This window comes from Sinocyclocheilus anshuiensis, unplaced genomic scaffold (assembly GCF_001515605.1).
Source record: "Sinocyclocheilus anshuiensis isolate Anshui unplaced genomic scaffold, SAMN03320099.WGS_v1.1 scaffold1448, whole genome shotgun sequence".
Classification (NCBI taxonomy): Eukaryota; Metazoa; Chordata; class Actinopteri; order Cypriniformes; family Cyprinidae; genus Sinocyclocheilus; species Sinocyclocheilus anshuiensis.
This window is the reverse complement of record NW_015547730.1, coordinates 207,640-216,481: the sequence shown is the minus strand read 5'-3', so window position 1 is coordinate 216,481 and position 8,842 is coordinate 207,640.

The window sequence follows — 8,842 nt, the reverse complement described above, 5'->3', positions numbered from 1 at the left end:
GGATTGAGTTGGGCAGGTCATTCCACCAGGAGGGAACCGTTAATGAAAAAGTCCGTGAAAGTGATTTTGTGCCTCTTTGAGATGGCACGATAATACACCATTCACTTGCAGAACGCAAGCTATTATTATTATACAATGATTTATATTATAATTAATAAACATTTATATAAATTATATAAACATAAATAAATGTTTACTGATAAATGATTATCATGATTATTATTACGTCATCTGTATATCACTGTTACTGTATTTTTGGTGACACATATAACTGTGTGTGTGTGTGTGTGTACATGCAAGCATTCTTAGGTGATTAACACATCGACAGTCTCAAACTGGTGCTACAGAGCGACTGCATATGTGTACAGATAATGGAGATGATGGACACCTGAAGAGGGACAGAAATGCCTCTGGAATGTATGTGCCAGTCGCATGTTCTAATGTGTCCTTCAGAATGTTCTTGAAAGCATTCCAGACTATTGTGACCTGACCCAGCAAAAACAAAAAATATTTTATTGTATATTTACATGTAAATAGTGTACACACTGTGGAGGCTGCAGGGTTATGTGCCATTCAGAAATGAATTTGAGAATTACTTTTAAATTCTAAGCAATTCTTGGATTTAAAATAAATGTGTATCTGCAATTTGAATTTGATTGGAAGGAAATAGATTTATAATTAAAACAAACTGAAATTTAAAAAAATTATCCAGAAAAGCAAAAGTTGTTTTAGAGACAAGAACCTAGTTTGACAGTTAAAAAGTCTTCAAGTTTAAAGGTTTGTTGGCCTTAAAGTGAAAATGAAAATTATCTCATCATTTACTCCCAATGTCATTTACTTTCATCCTCATGTCATCCCAAGTGTATAGACCAACTGTATGCCTTTCTTTGTTCAAATGAACAGAGATTTTTAGAAAAAAAAACAATCCATCTTTCTGATTCCATACAATGCGAGTGGATGAAATCCTCAAAGTTGACGCTTAAAAAATGAGAAGCAAAGCTATTGATTCACTAGAATATATTGATTCATCAAATGGGATCATATGGATTACCGTTATGTTCGTTTTGCGTGGTTTTTGTAGTGTCAGCTTTGAAGGACCCATGCACTTGCATTATATGGATAGACTCACAGAGATGGATTATTTTTCTAGGAATCTCCATTTTTGTTCATATGAAGAATAAAAGTAATTTACATTATGGACAGCATAAAGGTGAGTAAGCCTAAATAAAAGTTACTTTTAAATGTACCTTTAAAGGAAGAGTTCACCGAAAAATGTCAATGTGCTGTTTATTTATTCACTCTCAGTAAACAGTAAAGATGATTATTGGCTGAACCCATGGTCCTTGCCAATTCAAAATACATAAGTCAATTTGTGTATGAGCTTTAGGAGATTCATAATTTTATAGACATTACAGGTGTGGTCTGTTTGAGATGGGGTCAGAAGAATATGGTTCTGTAGGGTTTGTCATCCTCTAACAATCTTGTGGTTGTCCCCCACCCAGATGGGGGTCACAGCGCAAGATGGGGTCACATTTAACCCTCTTGCCACACACACACTCATGTACAGTTTCACCTCTGTGACAGACAGATGATTAGTTCTCCAGGCTGGCTGAGGGAGAGAGGAGTCCTGTTTCCATGATGCAATAGCTGACTTTTACAGTGACTTTTACAATTGTAGAGAGACTGGTGCACCATGGGATATCTGGAGCACTCGGGATGCCAGCAAACTAATGTCATACCAAATACCAACCAAAACCACCAGGTAAGATTTATCATGTCAGATCACTGCGTATTTCACCCTACAAACATTTCTGTCTGTCTTTAACAAGAGTGGCTATATAAAAATCTCTTTTTCTGAACAATAAAGAATGTTTTCTTTATCTATAAAAGCACGTGTGACTATGAATGAATCATGACATTCCAAGTATTACTAATGCTGGACTATCAAGGAGTATTTTGGAGTTGGTTTTTAAATGTTTAGTTTCCATGGACACACTAATATGACGAGGGACCCCCTTTCTAAAATATAAAGTCAGCCTTTATATTCTCAAGCCATTTATATATAAAATGTAATTGTTCTAAATAGAATTACTTGTAAAATATTATGTGGAAAATAGTCAGTGTCTGTTGAGTTGACATCTATTTTCTTCAAACCATTAAGAGAAGTTAAAAATTGGTATGCATCTTCTTTAGTGGATGTCCTCTCATAGGATTCAGCTAAAACATGACTGCCGATCAAATTTCAGTGGCTTATAAAGGCAAATCTGAATGACTTAGCTACTGTTACTTAAATGGACACATTCATACATTTTTGTATGTGTACCAATTATTGTGAAAATCGGTCAAAAGGTGGCGCTATTTTTGCTGATAATTCTACAAACCTGCTGATAGAATGAAAATGATTTCCTTGCTTTAAGCCCTGACAAACACTTTTTCGAACTCCTATATAAGCCACTTGTCAGATCTTCACCAAACTTTGCACATCAGCTCTCGACAATGCTGGCAAAATGATTTCAAATGGATGTTGATATATCAAACCGTTTAGCACAGGGGTTCTCAACGCTGACTCTTGAGGTCCACTTTCTGGCAGATTTTAGCTCCAATCTTGATCAAACTCACCTACCTGTAACTTTCTAGTGATCCTGAAGACCTTGAGCAGCTTGTTCAGGTGGGTTTGATTAGGGTTGGAGCTAAACTCTGCAGGAAAGTGAACCTCTAGGGCCAGAGTTGAGAACCCCAGGTTTAGCAGATAAATGTTTGTTTATTTATTTATTTGCCATGGGCCATTATAACTAATGTCTAGCTATATATTGTGTGCACAAAGTTGAAACTTCGGTCAAACATGCTTAGTTTCATGAATTTCTGATTCGCAGAGGGATAACAGTAAATTCTAAACTGTCAGCCAATTCAAATGAAAGATGCAGGGTGTAATACTAATGATGGATATAAGAAACCTTTTAAACCTCTAGGATAAGAAAATATTTTTAAGTTTCCTGTCAGTTTTCATCAGTATGAATGATAAATAAATGCTTTAAACCAGTTATGGTGCACTGGTAATATAGTTTTATATAATTACCAAGAAATCTGTGAAATACATTATTAGAAGTTATTATAACTTTAAAAGTACTTAATATTATGGTAAGAATATAACCTCACTTTGAAGCACCTGCAGCCGGAGAATAATTTGTACAAATATATGATTATATATTATAATATCAATATTATGATTATTTGATTAAAATCCTTTTTACAGACTAAAATAGCATGCAAGCATACCCCAACAATCAGCTTCTGCTTGTTGACCTGTGACATCCTATGAGGTGCAACTGTAAATTTAAATGTATAATGTGAGTCCACATTATCTCCTGATCATATATATTGTCCTTTGGAAGTCAGTTTTGTCTGCTTTTGACACCAGTGTGTTGCTGAAACCGGTTTCATCAAACCCTGACTATCAGTCAAGTTTCAAGATGGACTTTAGACTTTTGAAGATACATTTCAGTTGGATTGCTTTTATTATTCATGTACCTAAATTTTACTGTTTTACAATTATTATTAGTGATGTTATAATATTAATAATAATTCTTATTTATTTATTTAAATGGGAATTAAACTTGTGGATTTAGACCCCATTTTGAAAACCTTTGTTTTAAGGGAGCAAACGAAGGATTTGAGGACAGTAAGGTTCATACAGTGAGGGTGAGGTTAAGGTTGAAGAGACAGAGGCTGCAGCAGGCTAAACCTAAGCATGGTAAAATAATTAGGCCTGGCTTTGATGGGGACTAAACAAACATTACCACTCTCAACACTGCCCTTTTTTCCCCTCTCCTCCTCTCCGCGATGAGTTCCCTCTGAAACGCTGGCCAGCCGACTCCCTTTCTGCTTTCTCACTTTGTTTTGCATGCAAGTACACACACACACACACACACACACACACACACACATACATGTTCTTTCTCCCTCTCTTGCTCTTTTGCACTATAGAATCTCTGGAGATGTGTTGCAACTTTTCTGGAGAAGCAGGTGAGTCAGAATGCATATTTTGTAGCTTCTCTGATCTGTGTTTCAAATTTGGAATTGGCATATGAGATAAATAGTCCACACGGATTGCGAGCAAAATAAAATCTTGACATTTTAAAACGAACAGGGGGGGGTTAAAAACCTTTATAATATCTGATTCCTTGACATTTGAGCAGTTGAAGTTGATCTACTGAGGTACCTCGAATCCTCAAGCAAATGTTCAAGGTTTTGTGAACATTACAGTCTTTTATTCTTCAGTTGAATTAGCATTCAGCTATCACTGAGTGTTTCTGGTCCATTGGAACACATGCCTACAGAGGTCAGTAGAGCCCTGATTCAAATTTCCTATCAATCACCATATGTCTCTCACCACTAGGAGTATTCTGACCAAAAAAAGGCATTTTAAAGTCCAAGTATTAGGGTCAAAAGTGAACCATTTCATCTTTGGCTTTTCCATCTTTTTTTGGGATGAAAGATGATATAGCAGGTAGTGACAGGGTAGCAGTGACCCTCTCCAGAGCGAATTCCGTTGTGGGAGGTAACACCCCCATGTAGCTCCTAGGAAGATTTCGGCCCTCTCTCTCCCCCTAACTTTGGATAGATGACAGTTTAGAGAACCCAGGACATTTTTATACATTTATATTCAGACCATATATATAAGCCTTCCCAGGTTTTAAGCAAATGGGATTTCCACAACCATACCCAAACTAAAGAAAGCTCTTTCTGGAGGGGTTTTCAAAGAAGTTCAAAGCTTGGAAACATAACTTTCCCTCCCAGGTCTACACAGCTGTTTGGACACCAGGGGCCACTTTTCTGCACCCAGATGAAAAAGAGAAAGACTCAAAGCAAACTTGCAGGTAGGCCTGCAAAAGTAATCGCTCTCTCCAGCCCAGAACAGAAAAACAGAAGAAAGGGGGAGCAGGAGGCACAAAAGTGTGTGTTTGCTTTAGTGTGTGAGTGTGTTAGGTGTGTGCATAAGGGAGACCGCATGCACGCCCAATACCAGGAATGATATCTGCTTTTATTGACTTTGTTAAACCGTTCTCAATGCTACTTCCTATGTGTTTACAAGACAGTAAATCAGATCTCATTCAGAGGAACGGAGCTCCCATGTCAAGGGAAAAATCCCTTGATGGAAAGGAGAGTAAAAGCCGAGGACAGGAGCATCCTCAACTTGAACTATCAACTACCCTGGCCTGACTAAAAGATGCTGCCAACACTTCCCAGTGAGTTTTGGCTTGGTAACCTTAAGGCGTTAAGGGTTAATTATGACCTAACAATGAACAACAGGTGTATATTAAGATAATGATCGGCTGACTGTACATTATCTGGCTTAGCACACAGCTAATCATCAATTACATAAACACATGGTGAAAAAACATAGACTTGAGATTAAATTATTTAATCCTTTTATATTATTTAAAAAAGTTATGCTAAAAAAATATTACAAGGCCAACGTTGCGACAGTATTACAGTATGTCTATTGTTAAAGGAATAGCTCACTCAAAAAATTACAATATTGCTTTGTGAAAAGGTGAAATGGTCATCTTGTCTGAATCAGGAGTGAATTATGCACAGATCAAGCACAAAATATGTTGGTGGATTTTGATGTGAGAGGACAACAGGGGATTGACTTTTTCACTAGAGGAAGTGCCTAAGGCTGAGTAAATGTTTAGCAAATTTTCATTTTTGTGTAATTTATTCTTTTAATAGCCAACTGAAGTTCTCCGATGTCATTTTCAATAGAATCTTTAAATGAGAAGCAAGATCACAGCGTTTTTTATTTATGAAACAAGAGTGAGTGTCATGTGAGAGACATGAAGGTAATGATGGTTACCCAGAGTGGTGTGATATGCAGCGTTGCCTTGGACGACAGTGACTGCTGGGTGGCTTGATCGACCAATCAGAATCAAGTTTTCTAATCAAATCGAGTTTTTGTAATAACAAATGTTAACGTCGGCATGAAACCTGAATTGCAGTTATGCTTTCTTTATTGCAATATATATCTGAGTGAAATGCCTTCTTGAATGAGAAGAAAAGTAGAGTGGGACTGTTAAATATTTTTTTGCTAGAAACTAAAGGACTTGTAAAATCCCAAAACTTGTATTTTAGCAATTCTGGTTCCATGATCCTGAAGTCAATGGGTTTTTGGTTAAATGCTCAAAATAAGGTCTGTGGTGAACACAAACTTAACAAATGTTCAAAATTTGAAAAATGTGGTTGATAAGTGGTTAAATAGGTCTACACTCTTAAAAATAAAGGTGCTTCAAAAGGTTCTTCAAGCGATGCTAGAAGAACCATTTGTGGTTCCACAAAGAACCATTCAGTCAAAGGTTCTTTAAAGAACCATTTCTTTCTTACCTTTTTATAATCTGAAGAACCTTCTTTCACTACAAAGAAGCCTTTGTGAAACAGAAAGGTTCTTCAGATGTTAAAGGTTCTTTATGGAACCATTTGGGCAAAAAGGTTCTTCTATGGCATCGTGAAGCACCTTTATTTTTAAGAGTGTACAGAGGTTGTCGGAGACAATAAACATGATCACACTGAACAGATAAACTCATTAGTCACTTTCGCAGCCTCATAATATTAATAATCGTGCTCTTGCAAACTATTCTTACTCAAACTATATTCTTAAATAAAGACTGACAGTGTTAAAGTAGTTTGTTTATAGCATTTTTTAAAGCTTTTTAATTCTGGCAATTGTGGCTTCAAAATTTAGAAAAGTTGTGTTCATTTGTGAAGATTATCATGATGAACAAAACGTGTAAGAAACATAAACGTTTATTGGTCACAGAGCTTAGATTTGCTTGTGCTAAAACCATTAACACATGTCTGCTATCCAGGCAGTTACAGCACAATCACAGCTGAATCCAGTGTTTAGAACAGTCTCCGACATCATGTATCATCCACGAGCGTATAAGGTGATTGGTGTTACTGGATGACACCTATGATCTACTGCCAACTTTGTTTCCACTTTCAGGCACATTCCGTTTTATTTTCCTCCATGGTGTCTACCTTTCCACCACTCTCTCTTTCTGTCTCTCTTTCTCTCTCTCTGTCTCACAGTCGTGTGTATTTTTGTGCTTGGCATCAACTGGAGTGAATAATACTTTACTTAATGGAGTGGGCTCATATTAGCTGCTTCAGACATTTACTCATTGCCCTCTTCCTCTAAGAATAACCAGAGATCCCCGTGCCAGAGTTCTTGTTTCAGTCTGTCTCTCACTTTTATTTTCCTGTGACTATTTAGAAGGACAGGGACAATGTTTGGAAGAGCATCAACCACTCAGTGACCAGACGTCAGATGGCAGACCAGGACCAGAACTGGTTAAGCAAGAGAGGTAATACAACTATGGAATAAAGACAGTCTATGGGAAGAAAAAAAGTTTGGATTAAAACATGGCTGTGATATTAAAATGCACCCTTGGGTTTCCTCAAACTTGACAAAAGCATGACTCTTGGTTAACCACTGCTGAATTATTTTGGCTGTTTGACCACACAGAGTTGAGGGAGAACAAGAAAGAAAACAAGCTCCTCACCCTGAACATATTACATTGTTGTAGATGGTGTTTAAAAGCTATGAAATAAGACAGGGTCAAATAAAGGAGACACTGTGTTCTGTTATACACTGTAAAAAGTAATCACTGAATCTACTTAAGAAAAGCGAGTAAACATAACTGATTTTTACAAATTTGTTGAATTTACTTCATTACACTGTGTTATGTGAACTTTCAGGTGGATGCAATAGTTAAACTAAACAACTTTAGTAAACAGTACTTAAGAGCATCTAGTTTGTTGGATTAAAGGTATGTTTCCATTGTCTGGTGCAAAGAACAATGAATACAGTTTTAGAGTGAATACAATTTGAAATGGTTAAGGTTTTTTTTAGTTTTTGTTTTACAGATTATATATATATATATATATATATATTTCCCCAATCCCACTATGTGCCCTAATAACTCTAGACCAGTAGGTGGCGGAAGTGCACCAATAGGTGGCGGAAGGTTGGTTTAAACAAAACATCGCCAGAAGAAGACAACGAACTGAACTTCAGATTCAGAGTTCAGTGTTTGAAATGTGGCCGCAAGATTAGATAAGTTTTTGGTGATCTACTTATAAACTATATTGTCACAGTGTGTGCTATCGTTTTTAAGAAAAGCGAGTAAACATAACTGATTTTTACAAATTTGTTGAATTTACTTAATTACACTGTGTTATGTGAACTTTCAGGTGGATGCAATAGTTAAACTAAACAACTTTAGTAAACAGTACTTAAGAGCATCTAGTTTGTTGGATTAAAGGTCTGTTTCCATTGTCTGGTGCAAAGAACAATGAATACAGTTTTAGAGTGAATACAATTTGAAATGGTTAAGGTTTTTTTTAGTTTTTGTTTTACAGATAGGGTTCTAAATCTTTTTTTCTTCAAGCTGTCAAATAACAGTAAGATTTCAGCTTTTTGGCTTGCCCACAAGCTGTTGCTGCCTCATAATCCAGTAGAGCGTTTCACAATCATCATATTTATATTAATAACTTAATATATTTACTGGATTTTGGTAATTGCAGAATTGCATATGACAAAAACATTAATGTGTTCTGCTACTCCTATTTTTCTGGTTATTTAGTGTAATGCAGACAATTCTTGAGACCTGGCAAGAAAAAAATCAGGACACGGAAACAATATAAGATAGAAAGGAATAAAGAAAGTGAAAAAAAAAAGAAAAAAAAACACTTCTAAGGAAAGGGAATAATAAAAGAACTGAGTTGGAAAGAAGAGAAAAAAATACTTAAAGGGATAGTTTACTCAAAAATTAAAATTCTGTCA